Source organism: Pseudonaja textilis, chromosome 8 (assembly GCF_049901715.1).
Source record: "Pseudonaja textilis isolate UNSWEBS1 chromosome 8, rPseTex1.2, whole genome shotgun sequence".
Lineage (NCBI taxonomy): Eukaryota > Metazoa > Chordata > Lepidosauria > Squamata > Elapidae > Pseudonaja > Pseudonaja textilis.
The window spans coordinates 25187878-25202699 of NC_141997.1; the positions used below are offsets into that span (position 1 = coordinate 25187878).

At 38.5% G+C, this 14822-nt stretch overlaps 1 long non-coding RNA gene across 1 annotated transcript; it reads right to left on the reverse strand.

The window, feature by feature from the left end:
* Nucleotides 1–299: 299 nt before the first annotated feature.
* Nucleotides 300–14100, reverse strand: LOC148125151 (uncharacterized). The gene is made up of 4 exons (XR_015744499.1): nt 13937–14100; nt 12753–12946; nt 1996–2100; nt 300–1440 (listed from the first exon to the last, which is right to left on the reverse strand). It is a non-coding gene; the product is annotated as an uncharacterized LOC148125151 (long non-coding RNA).
* Between the last annotated feature and the right edge of the window lie 722 nt (nt 14101–14822).

Consider the following 14822-nt stretch of genomic DNA (forward strand, 5'->3'; position numbering starts at 1 on the left):
AACCTTGGCAAGGCTCGTTCGTATCAGAGACAATTAGTTTTAATAGCCTTTTAACCATGAATTAACGGAATTCACAGAGAAGCATTAAAAGGTTTTGCTTTTATCTCTGTTTGGTGTTTGTTTACTTGGAGCAAGGTTTGGGTCAGAACAAAATGTATTGCTAAAATATAATAAATACTATTACAATTTAAACAACAGGAAATAGGAATTCAAAGTACATATAAATTCACAAGTTTCTCACATAGTCAAAGACCATTGATTGACTATTTAATCATGAATAATAGTTTATTAAAGTTGCTTCTCTGTTTATTCCATTTAGTTGCTTGCATCACTTTTATTCAGGTCTACTGTTTTTTTAAAAATATATTTTATTGAATTGTTTTAGGAAATACATACAAGATTGATACCATGTACATAGTTATGATTTTTTCCGTTTGACATTTGATGAAATGATCTAGTATATCTAGCACTTTTTTTCTAGCCACATTTTCAACTTACAAATAGATCCCTCAATCCCTTTATCTTCTCTGTAGTGCCTTTAAACACAACCAAAGAGGCAGTTATCAACTCACAGTCACTCTTTTAAATTAATTGCTTAAAATTTCATCATTCATTTTCCTATGTTACACCATGTATTGGTGTAACGTTGGTATGTATTAATCTGCACCGAACAATTAAGGGATAAACCTATTAAATCTGTTTTCTGAAGCCTTGTAGCCACTAGATGCCTTGAAATACAGCTCTCACATAAATTGGAACTTTTTGAAGTTATAGTTTGAATCTTCAGGGTTGGAATCAGGATTAAAGGTTGTAAAATCCATGCTGAATATCTAAATTATTCAGTTTTTCTGGATATTTTAATTGGTAATTATTTTAATATAAAGATAGTGTAATATTTTTATTTCTTTTTAATTTTAGATAATCATACTTAATCTCACAGCAGTTTTCATCATTAATTCTACTAACACAGGGGTTGCCAACCCTTTGGACCTCAGGGACCACCAAACTCATAATTTTAAATCCCGTGGACCACTAATACGAATTTTGACTGATGGTGGCTTGCTGATGTTGGTGGGAAAGAGAAAGATCAGATCTAACCTTGGAAGGCTGGCTGTGATGCTCTCTCTCTCTCTCTCTCTCTCTCTCTCTCACACACACACACACACACACACACACACACACTACACCGAGAGAGAGAGAGAGAGAGAGAGAGAGAGGGGGAGGGAGGAAGAGAGAGAGAGAGGTCCCTCACACTATCAAGAACTGAATACATCTCCAAACCATTTAACATGAATTCATATAGCCTTGGTGTAAACTAGATGCCTCACTCTGCTGGTGAGTTGTGTGCCATGGTCCAGGAGAAAACATGTAGAGTGGACTTTGACTCTGCTTTAGAAGGGGTCATCCATCGTTTCTGAAAATATTTGGGGCCCACAGGATCTGCAGGGGGAAAAAGAGACTCAGTTCCATCAGCAGTTTTGATTCCACTAGCAGACCACCAATATTGATTCAACCTGGTGAGACTAAGTAAAAGGGCTAAGCAAAGCGTTTGAAAGAGGCTTTGCCAAATGCATTAGATTGAGCGAAGCACCTCTTCTTGAAGGATAAAAGGAACTGTGCCCTTTGTGAGACTTTTAAGGCTGCTTCAAAACCCAAACAGGACTTTTTCCATGTGTGTTTGCTGTGCGACTACTTCACTTCCCGGGCAGGCTTAGGAGAAGTGTGGGCTAGGCATGCACACGAAGACAGCTGCAAACAGACTTCAAAGCGCCCGCACAAGCTTCGCAAAGGACATGAGAGCTTCAACACTTAGAAAAGAGGCGCTTTGTTCGCTCCTGTGCATTTGTGAAGCACCTCTTTCAATTACTTTACGCAGCCCTAATAAATAAACTTCAATCCAAATTTTATATTGCTGTATAATTATTTGGCCAAGGGTTTTTTTTTCCTATGCGAATTTATAAGAAGGTTAATTCAAGTGAAATTAATAGAACTCACCAAAAACATATTGGTTGTTCTACTCATCTGTTTCAGGTGCTGGCAGTATGCTGGCAGAATAAAATGTTTTCTGTTTTTACCTCCAAAGTTTCTGGAATATCTGCCCTGTAGAGATACCATATTCTAAAACTAGACAGTAAGTAGTGAAATCTTCTTTGGGGTTAGGTTCATCATCACCTGACTCTGACTGTAGATAAGCTCAATTGAAAAGAGGCCCAATAGACTTTACTCACTCGGTTGCCTACTTCACAGCAGAGAAGCCCATGCTACTAGAACACAAAGTTAAAAATTGCTGCCCTGTATTTTAATACTGATTATGGAAGGACAAATTAAGAGATTCGAACAATATGCCAAGCCAAAATACATTTGTACTGAATGTCTTTTGTCCTATGTACACATTTATTTCAGTCTGAACTTGGATTTATAAGGCCATTATTGATTCTACTACGGTAGTTTTGTTTTTTAGAGAGTTCAAAAATGTGATGATAATGGAGAAAATGGTTTCTAGCAGTAATATCTCTGTTATTAATGAACTAAAGTATTATAAAGACAAATAAAAAAATTATAAACACTCCAGAATATGTATGATTTCCCCCATCTTTCATTGGTTAAATTATTTTAGTTTTACTTGATTTATTTTATTATTTTTAAATATTTATACTGAGTTTAAATAATACAAAAGAACACCTAAGAACCAAACTTGTATTTTTTCATTTTATACTAGTTTTTTTTTTAAAGGTACACCTTAAAACTAGGCAATATTATCTAAAAAGAAAACAAAAAAGTAAAAAGAAAACAAAGGAAGCAAACAATACTGTTTGATCTTGCCCCTAAAGTGACCAAAGCCAGTTGAAAAGCTGAGAGTTTAAAAATACATTTTATTAGGAATTACATTATTGTCTTCCTATATATTGCCTAGTAATATACTAGATCACTTCTGTAAATTTCCCATTAAATGTTGCTCACAATGTCTGAAATGTGTTATTCTAGATTACTGTGGGGAAATGAGGGATTACTATGGCTGCTTTTGTGTGTGTGTGTGTGTGTGTGTGTGTTAGCTACTATTATAATTACCTATTATATTGGTTTGGCACATCAGGGACATTTTAGATAAATCATATGGGTGTCACAGATAAAGCTACAAAACCTTTACTTCTGCCACCAAGTTCTTCTTTTTGATAGCTAGAATCTCAACAGCTTTGAAGTTGTTTGAAGCATCAGTACTGATGTGGTGGTATTTCTTTATTTGTTAAAAAACTGTTTATAAACTGTTTGAAAAGGTAATATTTATATTGGCGAATATAAAAAATTAACTTAGTTAAATAAAAGAAGGAAATAACATTACAATAAATGGACTAAAACAGCAAAGGATTCAGCTTGCATTTTAATAGTGTATAAAAACTCAATACTTTGTTCCTGGATAAATGTTCTGAATAATTATGTCATGATAATTGTCAAAGGTTAGCTCTGGGACTGTGAAATAGAAATAAAACTTTATGTAAAGTGCTATGATTTGAATATCTTTCAGCAATAATAATATTACCTTATTTTTATGCAGGGAGAAATTTCTGTCCTACTGTTTTCCTGACTGCACAATGCAAAGCAGCTCACGAAGTAAAACCAAAGGGTTCATTTTGTAAAAAAGCAAAACAAACTCTTTAAAGGCAAGCTTCTGCCAGATACAAACGTCTTCTCCTATTGTCAAAAGGTTAAAAATATCTTCTTTCAAAACCTGAGCAGATAGCTGAATAAAGTTGAAATTTTATTCTTATTAAACTGTATGTCTCTGGGGACATAATGGGTTTGGATTTTCCAAGATTGTGCAAAGCTAAAGTAATACACCAACTTGCTTGGCAGAGTTCAATACTCAACAGAATTCCACTTATCTCTAGGTGCAAATTACCATAAAGGTGATTATTAGATTATTTGGTGAAGTCTCCTAAGGGGTCTTGACACTTGCAGTCTCAATTTTAACAGCACATCTCCTTTTTGTTGAGGGAGATAGTCCCAAAGGAACATTCATTCAGCAAAGAAGTTACCAACAGTTACTCCTTTTCCTTTAATACCTGTAAGGTTCAGTTTCTGCTGATTTCATGAATAAATGTGGCATGTACTATGCTGACCTTTGCCTATCAATAAATTTATTGTTTTTCTAAGGATATTTTATTGGTTTTCTAAGGATATTTTTCTAGTCCATTGACCTACCCTGAGTATGTGAATTTTAGTATGCTATTCATTGTCTCAAAAGAGTGGACAACCTTTATCAGACAACGACTGATGATTAATTTCTCTTATAGTCCATGCTGCTTTTAGTAACCATCTCCAAATCCATAATTTAAGGCCATACAGGTTTCTCTTTTTTTCTTAATATCCATCTTTCATAGCTGGAAAAAGCCATCACTTTCACCATTTTGTTATTTGTTGTGAGTATTTTTTCTTATTTTTTCATGGTGTGATCTTAATTTCATATTGCCGCTTTCCATAGGATTAAAATTCTCTTTACTTCTTCAGTACATTGTTCGTCTCTGCTTTTCATGAGCTGAAGAAAAAAGTCACCATTTTTGCTTCTCTGCCATCAACTGTAAGCTCATTAAATATTTTAAGATTATTAATAAACTTATTTATTTCACATTTTTGAACTGCCCATCCTCTTCAGAGAGGGTGTCTGGGCAGTGTACAATAACATGTTAAAATATAAAAATGGTGTATATGAAAATTAAAAGTTTACAAGGAGGCAATGATGATTAAACTGTTAAAATTAGATAAAGGTGAAGGGAGGACTCTCAGGGCACCAGCCAGCCCCGTGGCTGTTTTTTCCTCTGGGGTCCCCATGTGAGACCACAGAGCTACGTTTTATTTCCATTTCAGAAGGCCAGAAGAGCAGGACTTCACTTAATCCTCCAGGGAAAGATTGAAGGCAAATGAGGTCCAGGCAGAAGAAGAACAACATCATGGCTTCAAAATCTAAGGATTAGTTTAGACAAAACTTAGCAGCACTTTTGTGCAGCTGTTGATAAAAATAGGATTGCCAATATGATTGCCAACATCCAATGATGGATATGGAAGAAGAAGAAGAAGAAGAGGAGGAGGAAGAGGAAGAGGAAGAGGAAGAGGAAGAGGAAGAAGAAGAAGAAGAAGAAGAAGAAGAAGAAGAAGAAGAAGAAGAAGAAGAAGAAGAAGAAGAAGAAGAAGAAGAGGAGGAGGAGGAGGAGGAGGAGGAGGAGGAGGAGGAGGAGGAGGAGGAGGAGGAGGAGGAGGAGGAGAGGAGGAGGAGGGACCTGTTTCACCTTTGGGGGGACAATATTCCCAGGGTGGGTGCAATGACAGAGAAGCCTGTCTTCCAAGACCTTGCTAGTTGGAGTTCTTTTATATATAGAGAGAGAAGAGAGAATGACAGAACGAATGAGAGCAAGAGAGAGGGGGGGAGGGAAAGAGAGAGAGAGAGAGAGGGAAGGAGGGAGAGGGAGAGGGAGAGAGGAGGGAGCGAGAGAGGGAGAGAGGGAGGGAGTCAGAGAGAAGGGGCAAATTCTGAAGAAGCAGCAACTTCTTGGGAGCTATAACTTCAGATTTGAAGCAGATGAATATGGGTAGTTCTCAAGTTACAATCACAGCTGAGCCCAAAATTTCCATTGCTAAGCAAGACAGTTGTTAAGTGAATTTTGTCCCATTTTATGACTTTTCCTGCCACAATTGTTAAGTGAATCACTGCAATTGTTAAGTTAGAAGCACGGTTGTTAAGTGAATATGGCTTCCCCACTGACTCTGCTTGTCAGAAAGTCTGCAAAAGATGATCACATGACCCTGGGACAGTGCAACTGTCATAAATATATGCCAGTTGCCAAACAACTGGGCTTTGATCACATGATCATGAGGATGCTGCAATAGTTGTAATTGTGAAAAATGGTCATAAGTTACTTTTCCCAGTGCCATTGTAATTTCAAATGGTCATTAAACAAATTGGTGTAAGTTGAGGACTAATTATACTCCTTGAAAAAAACAGCAGCAGACTGTAACAATTTATACTGATATCAGGTAGTAATATATCATAATATGGTGTCACATTTATTCAGCATGCAATTGAATGATTTATTAAGATCAGCTAGGTAGAGTTTCAAATCTGACAACAGTTTTACCCTGTATACTGCTCCAGTTTCAATAAATGAAAATCCCCACATCACCCTTTTTAAAAGAGGGGTGTCATGCCCCTGGTGGAGACTGACTCTGAGGGAGAGGAGGAACAGCTGCCAGGGAGTGGAAATGTGGCTCCGGAGGTTGTGGAGGAGGCTGGGGAAGGGCAAAGGCCAGCTGAGCAGTCAGAGGAGGACCCAGGCCCATCCCCTATCCATCCTGGGGCATATGGGAGGAAAGGATAAGGGAGAGACGTGGTCAACTTGGGAGGAGAGGGCCTTGATCCTCTTCATGGGCTGCAGCTGTGACAACTGAATAAGAGTATGGACATGCATACGGGCGAACGCTGGAAACAAAGTGTGGAAATATCTCTAGTTTATGGTTCCTCTCTGAGTTTGATGTCCTTCCCAGTGTGTGTTATCTGTGCAAATAAACAAAGGAAGAACCTTTTCTGTTTCTGACAGCAAAGTTAGAAATAACTTGCTTAATAATTCCTAGATACCAATATTAAAAGATGAAAAAAATGTCAGTATGCATGTTAATCATCTAAATACTATAATGCTGCATGAATGAGAACCACCGAGATAATTCAATTTAGGGTTTTATAATATAGGTAACAAATAAATAAAAAAATAAACAAAAAAGATCAATACCCATTTTCAGGTTGAATAATATTAGGAAAGTATTTAGAAACTTGAATCCTTGTTGAGGAAAAAAAAGGACTAAGGGATCAGAAATGTTAAAATCTCTGCAGCATTTCACATTTGTACTACTAGGAAGAGAAAGCCGGGGCGGGGGGGGAAGGAGGTACAGACTTGCCTTGAAACAAAGCACAGCAAGGTTAAAAATCTCTTAACCTAAAACATTTGCTAAAAAAGAAGGTCTCAAGATGAATGATTATCCATTGATGATCTACTTTGCCTGGGAATCTGTTTAATGTGCTTTCGGTTGGCATGTTAAACCAGCCATCAATAAGCCACCGATGAATCAAAATATGCCATTTCAGACAGGAAGGTTTTCTGTGCTCATTAGAAGATTTCTCCTCTAACTTCATGGGCAATCTTGTGAAGGGCAGCATCAGAAGGAGCCCACTGATTGGAACTCCATAGGCTCAGCGGGGTACCAGAAACTCAGCGGAGGGAAAGTGTCGAGTTAAAAATACGCCTTGGTGTTTTCGGGGCTGGGAAAGAATGCCTGGCTGTGCTAATTGGAAGGGATTGAAAGATCTGGGTGGTAGCCAAACCATCCTGAATGTGGGAAAGGTGGGACTACTTCTGCGCGGAGCACGTTGCAGCGCTGTCTCTAATCTCCCGCCTGCCTTCAATTCTATGTATGTATGTGCATGGCAAATGCAATTAGATGAGAACCACTGGGGGGGGGGGTGTGCCAGCCTCCTGACTGTAAAGGAAGCCCAGATAAATAAGACCAGCTCTACTCTAAGGGGAAGTAAGGAAATCGCACAACGGTGCTCCTAAAAATATCGGGTTGATATTTGTTCCTGGTGAGGCTGTTGCTTACAAGAATCGTAGCAAAATCTGCCTAGAAATTATACAACAGTAGAAAAGGAACATTGCTTTAAGCTGGAAAACTGCCTAATTATTGGATGGTATGGTTTTTTTTTCAGCTATTGCCATTCAGACTTTATCTCAGTTATCATAAAAGTTCCCTACAATCTGCCTGATGCTTATACAGCCAGAGCAGAGCTGAACTTTTTTCCGAATGGTGTTGAACTGCGATCACAATAGCCAGACCTTGCAGGACCAATCATGAGTGAAGTTGAGAAGCTCAGCAGTATCTGGAGGGCCACAGGTTTCGTGCCCTGCAAAGGATCCCCACCATGAACTGGTAACCTTCCAGATATTGCTGAACTACTGCTGGCATTTCCTCTCCCTTTTTCCTATTTTGCCGGGAATAAAGAGAGCTAGTTGTATTCTTTCTTTGCTGCGGAAATTTTGCAGCCTCAACATTAAGATAGTTGGGGTTGGTTGATTGGTTTAAAAAACAACAACAAAGCAATACAAAACTTCCTTCTAGTCCCAGGCTGCTTTTTCTATTGTTTTAATGGAAGATCTGGACTTCTCAACAACTCACCCACAATTTCGTTTCAGATTACTAAATTAAGACAAAAATCACAATCCAATGAACATTGATTGGAGTTCATTTTCACTGAAAAGAGGGTTATGCTGTTAAGTTCCCACATATGAGAGTTGTGGGATCATTTGCTCATTAGAGAAGCAACTGATTCAGTAGTTAGGAAGGCCTAGTGAAAATAAATCTCCCATTACTGGCTGCTCTGGTGAATCACAACTTCCCTCCCACCACGCCATTCTTTGTGTTCCATTCAGCTCCCTCCTTTGAAGCCAACCCTCAGAGGGCTTTGGACATTGTGGCGGATTTTATCACAGCTCACAACAGTTTGAGCAAATATAGAAAACAACAGGAAAAGCAGAAAATAAAGAACAAATATAAAAATCCAGAAACTGGGTCGCACACTTACTCATCAATAAATTTCAACAGCATGCTTTGCCTTTGGATTAAACTGAACAAGCATTTTACAGAAACAAGCAAACTTTATGGTTAATATGGGGTCATGCATTCTGATAGAGACTGCTATAGCAAGAAGGAGCCAAGAAATGAAATGGGGGGAAAAATGCTATAAAAGTGTTCCTGTTGTCATTGGAAACTTTAAAAAAAAAATCCCAAAGACGACAATTTTGCACTTTTAAGATAAATGTGGGATGTTTTCTCTGAGGATACAAGAAAAATGTTTGGGGTCAAACGTCAGCTGTTCCAGTGATCAATCCTCCTTTCCTAGCTTGGGGTACATGTTTGGAGGTCTCCTAAGCCATTTACTCAAACATGCAGGTGCAGCTCGTAGAAGGAGTGGGCTAGTATAGCTCCAAGAGCCAGACTAGTATATGGTATTGTAGAAGGGCAAGGAAGCCCTGGGTTCAAATCTGCCCAGGAACATTAAATCTAGCTGAGAGACTTTGGGCCAGTCATTCCCAAGGCTGTTGTTCTGCCTTGAGATTACTCTAATTAATAAAGCAAAAATGTTAAAAGTAACCTACTGAGGAGAACAAGTTTGCTGTAATGGTTAAAGGCACCAGGCTGGAAGCCAGAAGATGCTAAATTCTAATCTCACTTGAGGCATGAAATCAGCTGGGTGACTTTGGACCGATCACTTTCTCTTAGCCAGAAGAATCAGTCAATGGTAAGCTATTTTCAAAAATATTGCTAAGAAAACTGCATGGATTTCTCCAGGAGTCAAAACTGACTCTAAGCCCCCCACTCCAACCCAAATAGATGATTAAAATTATGCCCAGAATATAATCGTGTTAACTGCATTTCTTTTTATTTAAAAGTGAAAGCAAACCTACACACTACTTTCTTATCATCCCTAAATTTATGCAACTCCCCAGATTAGGAAAAAACAAAAAACTTGCCTGTCTATCCTACTGGGAATGAAGAGTTTCTGTCAAGAAACCACCCATCTCTTCTTCCAGGGTGTTTTAGGGGATAGAAACAGAAGCATGCCATTTCAGTGTTTTTTAGACTTCTACTTTAAGTCCAAAAGAGACACTCCAAATTTTTGTATTATTGAGCATATAAAACCTTTGTGGGTGAGGGAATGGCGGACTTGTAGAAAAAAGGGCATCCTGACTTCCTGAAAAGTGATCAAGTGATGCTTGAGTGTTGTAATGAAACTATACTGGAAAACAGGCAGGATGTAGGAATGGTCAAGTGGATGCCAATGAGGAAGCAGTGGGAAAGAGCAAGAGTCCAACTTTTTATTTCTATAGCCTGCTTATTATTGCAGATCAAGGTTGTTTTTTGGTAGCAAATGTTTTATTTTATTGTTCCAATCTACAGTTTTTCTTTTCAAAATATTATTGATTTCGCACTACACCTACAGAGAAATTCAAGGAAAAACATCATGCAATTTAGTCCTTCATGTTCTGCAGAGGGCAGTGAGTTTAAAAAAACCATCTAGCAATAATCAGTAGAACGGCTGTTTCCTCAGAAGTTGTGGGCGCTCCAGCACTGGAGGTTTTTAAATAGAGTAGACAGCCTTTTGTCCAGCAGAGTATAGGATCTCCTGACTGGGCAAGGGGTTGGTGTAGAAGATCTTCAAGGACCCTTCCAACTTTCCCCCCTGTATTCTGTATTCTTTTTTCTGTATTCTATATTCACTAACAATCAGAAAATAATATAGTAACATAAACTTTCAGTACATAAAACATCCTATATATACAATGTGTCATAAATGTGCTTTATTCTTTCACACCAGTGGTACTTTCAGAATGCAAGTGCCTTGATAGCCTTAACTTGGCTTACCTTCACAATAGCTTTGCGAGGTATGTAACCTTTTGTAACCCTCATGATACAACAGTGAAAACAGAACAAAACCAAGAAAACACACCATACACATGAATGCACACACGTATACACACCAAAAACAGCTGGGTCTTTCAAAGAAAAGGCAACTGTGCCAGGGGAGTTATTGGTGTGTGAGCCAGATGCAGCTCACATTGTTTTAGAGTCTTGTTCCTCCCCATCACCACCAGACATACACACTTGTCCTCTCCTTTCTCATGCTCACTGTAGTGCGGCAATTAAGTTTACAGAAGAAAAAAAAAATGTTCTAATTCATATGAATAGGACCTCTATGAATGCTTTCCTCACATGTAGCAAGTCCCCACTAAAATCACCCTTTATGTGAGACAAACATTGTGATTAGCAAAGTAGTTTAGTTTGAGCTGGATGGCCTGGCAATTAGGTGGCGAAATAGCTAGCTTGAACATTGAAGAAAAGAGCCTTCATCAGTGGTTCCTTACCAAATTAGAGGGAAGTATCAAGTGCTATATAAGGCTCAGTCCTGGGCCCTGTACTCAGCATTTTGATTAATATCTTACATGATGAAGCGGAGGGAATGCTTAATTAAATTTGCCAATGGTGTGGTGTGGGATAACTAATACTCAAGAGATCAAATTTAAAATAGTCTGATACATTAAGATAGAAAGTTTGAAAATAACAGGTCAAAACTTAGTATAAGGAGAAATGCAAAGGTTTTCCTTCTGAGTAAAAGCGGTCAAATGGACAGGTATAGAATGAGGGCACTTGCTTGGCTATTGCTTGCCTTCTTCTTCTTGAGTCCAGGCTAGTTCTGGGGCCTGGCAACCAGAGCAAACAAACAAGGTAGGTTTCCTGGAAGCCTGGCATAGGGAGTTGGCCAAGAAAACCAAGATCTGTCAATCTGAGGTCTGCACTGGCATGGTTTTCTTCATACATAGCAACAATGAATAAAGCGAGTCTCAGCCGGTCCTTGAATATTGAAGATTTGTCCTGAAATGAATACAAACTCCAGCTCCTACAGAGTTGTCGAACTCTGAGTTCGCTACGGAGCCCGTCAGTGAGCACCTGGACAGACATGCCACCATTAACCTGAAGTAGGGTTTTTTGCAAAAAGCTACTTTTACTGACCTCCTTTACCAACAGTTCCTTGCCTAAAAGATCAGGCAAATACACTATCTGAAAAAAGCCTTCAGGACAACTCATTATACTCAACTTCAAAAAAGATAAATTTGCAGTTAGCTGAATTATGACATCCCCCAAAAAGAGGGAAGATTTTAAAAAAAGACAGGAAGACAGGCTTTAGCAGTGGGCAGAAAATGTGAAAAATGTCAAGTTCTACATCTAAATAGGAAAAATTTAAGGATTAGGTACATGATGGGAGAGAACAAGCCTGGCAGTAGCACCTATAAAAGGGAGTTTGTGTGTCTTTAAATATCAAGTTAAATATGAGACTGCAATATGCAGCGGCTGCTAAAAAGGCAAATGCAATTTGGGGTGCATTGAGAGGAGCCTAGAGTCTAGACCATGGGATATAGTTTGCCCATACTGAAAAAGAAAACAGGATGAATGAATAGGATGAAATACAACATAGGTTTGTGTGGAAGTACAAATAAACAAATGTGTAATCTTTGATTCCACTATGACAAGTATGCATTCTTCAATGGGCATAAGCAATATTTTTGCAATATTTTATTATTGTTATTATTGTTGATGTTATTATTAGCATCCTCATCATCTCTGAGCAAATTGAAGACAGATTGGCACATTTCATGGAAATAGGCACAAAATTATGTCGACTCGAGCTTCCGCTAGATTTCAAGCAACTATTTTTCACTACCTCCTCCTTCCCTGCTTCTCCAATGAAAAAAAAAATCAAAAGAAGCTTCGCTGACAACACTGGATCCCTGTCATGCTTCCTGCATCTTTTGGAAGGGAAATCAGTCAATCAATCAATATTATTTATTGCTCACTCCTGGCATAGTGTTAAAAACCCATAAGGTATCAGATGAAATCTTGCTGAAACTGGCAACTTGAATGTCGCTCTTGTTGAAATTCAGCCTGAGCTGATTGCTCTTCATCCACCCCCTTTCTGCATCCAGGCAACTGCCTGGCACCTGCACAATGTCTCCTGATTCAGTCGGAATGAAGCAACCGCACTGAATATGATCAAGGCACTGATGACACTGTGGGTGACACTGATGGCTCTCATCCAGATCCCTCAGTATAGCTTGACCCATCAGATTCAACAAGGGTCCCTGCGAGCTCAGTCTTACCTGGAGCTGATGTGGTCGCACCAGAGTGAACAGGGACAGACCTTAAGAAACAGTTCCATGTTCATCGGTGGCAACAAGAATAGGGGACACTGTTGAGACGCATAAATTTATTGTAACCTAATTCTGCTGGCTAGAATCCAATTCATCAGCTGCATGAAACGAGATCCTTGGATGGCAGATAAAATGGATGGATGCTTTGTAAGAGAGACAGAAAAATAAACAGTGAAGAAATTAAAGGCAAATAGTAGCAACCTTAATGTGACGTGCGCAAAAGAAGCATAGCAGTAACTGAAGGTCAACATCCTGTCTAAATTAATTAACACCTGGAGAGAGATGTATGTGTCTATGTACAAGTAAGGATATAGGAACTTGGTTTTATTTAAGAAGAAGTCCCTTCTGGCCATAGCTAGGAATGTTTGAAAGATGCCAAGATGATGCAGGGAGATCCTGCACACCCTACCTGTGTGCAACCTCTCATGTGCTCCCTGGATCTCTGATAACATGTGTCTGGAGAGACGAGTTCACTAACAGCCCTTAATTCCACCACAACCCTTTTGTTTGTGATACTCATCTTGGTCCCCTTGGAGATGCACATGAATGTGATACCCCAAATGCTTTTGTATGGGTCTGCAAACTACTTCATACTCTTTAGTTACAATAAACAGTCAGAAAATTGTTTCTATGTGATATTGCTATTTATTAATCCAATTAAAAAGCAGTGTTTAATCACACTGAGAGGAAATATGTTTAGCAGGAAATTTGATCCTAAACATACCTACCTTTCCACTCACATTTGTGATGGAACAATCTGCCTCAAGATACAAAGTTGTAGTTAATGAAGGGGATTGTGGCGGATGTTTAAATTTTGAGGCTGACCAATAAATCCACGTATTTTAAACTGGGATTTTATCTCCAAATACAAAGAATACATGGAGGCATGATTTTAAGAACAAAATCAGTCCTTGAGGTAAATTGGTGTTTCTCAACCTTTGCCTCTTTAAGACGAGTGGGCTTCAACTGCCAGAATTCTGGAAGCTTAAGTCTCCACATCTTAAAGTGGTGAAGACTAAAAAAACACTGATGAAGACGAATAACACTTTTCCCAGTCTGTTTCCCCTTAACTTCCTGTATTTAATTAACTGTAATTAACATTGGTGTAATGGTTAAGGCATCAGGCTACAAACCTGGAGACTCTCTGTTCTAATCCCAACTTATGCACAAAGCCAGCTGGGTGACCTTGAGCCATTCACTTTCTCTCAGCCCCAGGGAGGATGCATTGCCAAAACCTTTCTGAAAAACTTTGCCAAGAAAACAGCAGGGACTTGTCCAGGCAATCACCAAGAATCAGACACAACTGAACAGAAGAAAAAAATGTGAAAGAAGGACAAGGTAAGTGATAAAGATTCCATATTTGGTATTCATTTGCTTGTTGTGATAACATTCCTCTATGTTTTATACAAAAAGTCAAAATTTAAACACACCCACAGCAGTAGCAGTGCAAATCACAATTTTTTTTCCAAAATATTTATCAACTAAATATGAGAAACTTTTGATAAATCATATGCTATACTGTTTTTGCCACCTTCTTAGTTCTCTTTTTCCAAATGAAAAGAAATATTCCTTCCCTTATTCCTGTTTAGTTAACTTTTTCTGGAACAATCATTTGATGCCAGAACCACTTGCATTCCACTTAGACCAGACATGTGCAATTTTTAGGGTCTTTATATTCAATTTTGGGTGCTCTGCTAGGAGCACACTCCCAAATTAAGAAAAGCTAGGCCAAAAGTCAGTTAGCCCAGGACAAAAATGAAATGTTATTCTATTCATACGTGATTTTAAGATTGCTCATGTTTTTAATTCTTTACAGCATTTTTAGGTAATCTAGGGTCCATACCCATATGCTGTGGGTATTCTGCATATGTCAGATTTCAGCCAAAAAGTGCTTTATGTTTTCTGTATCATTCTGATCCTTTAGAATTGTGTTCCTCTTCAGGTTTCAAAGAGAGAAACAAAGCCTTAATGATATGTGAATAGAAAACCTAAAGGTTTGCTTTGCCACTGTGTAGACAT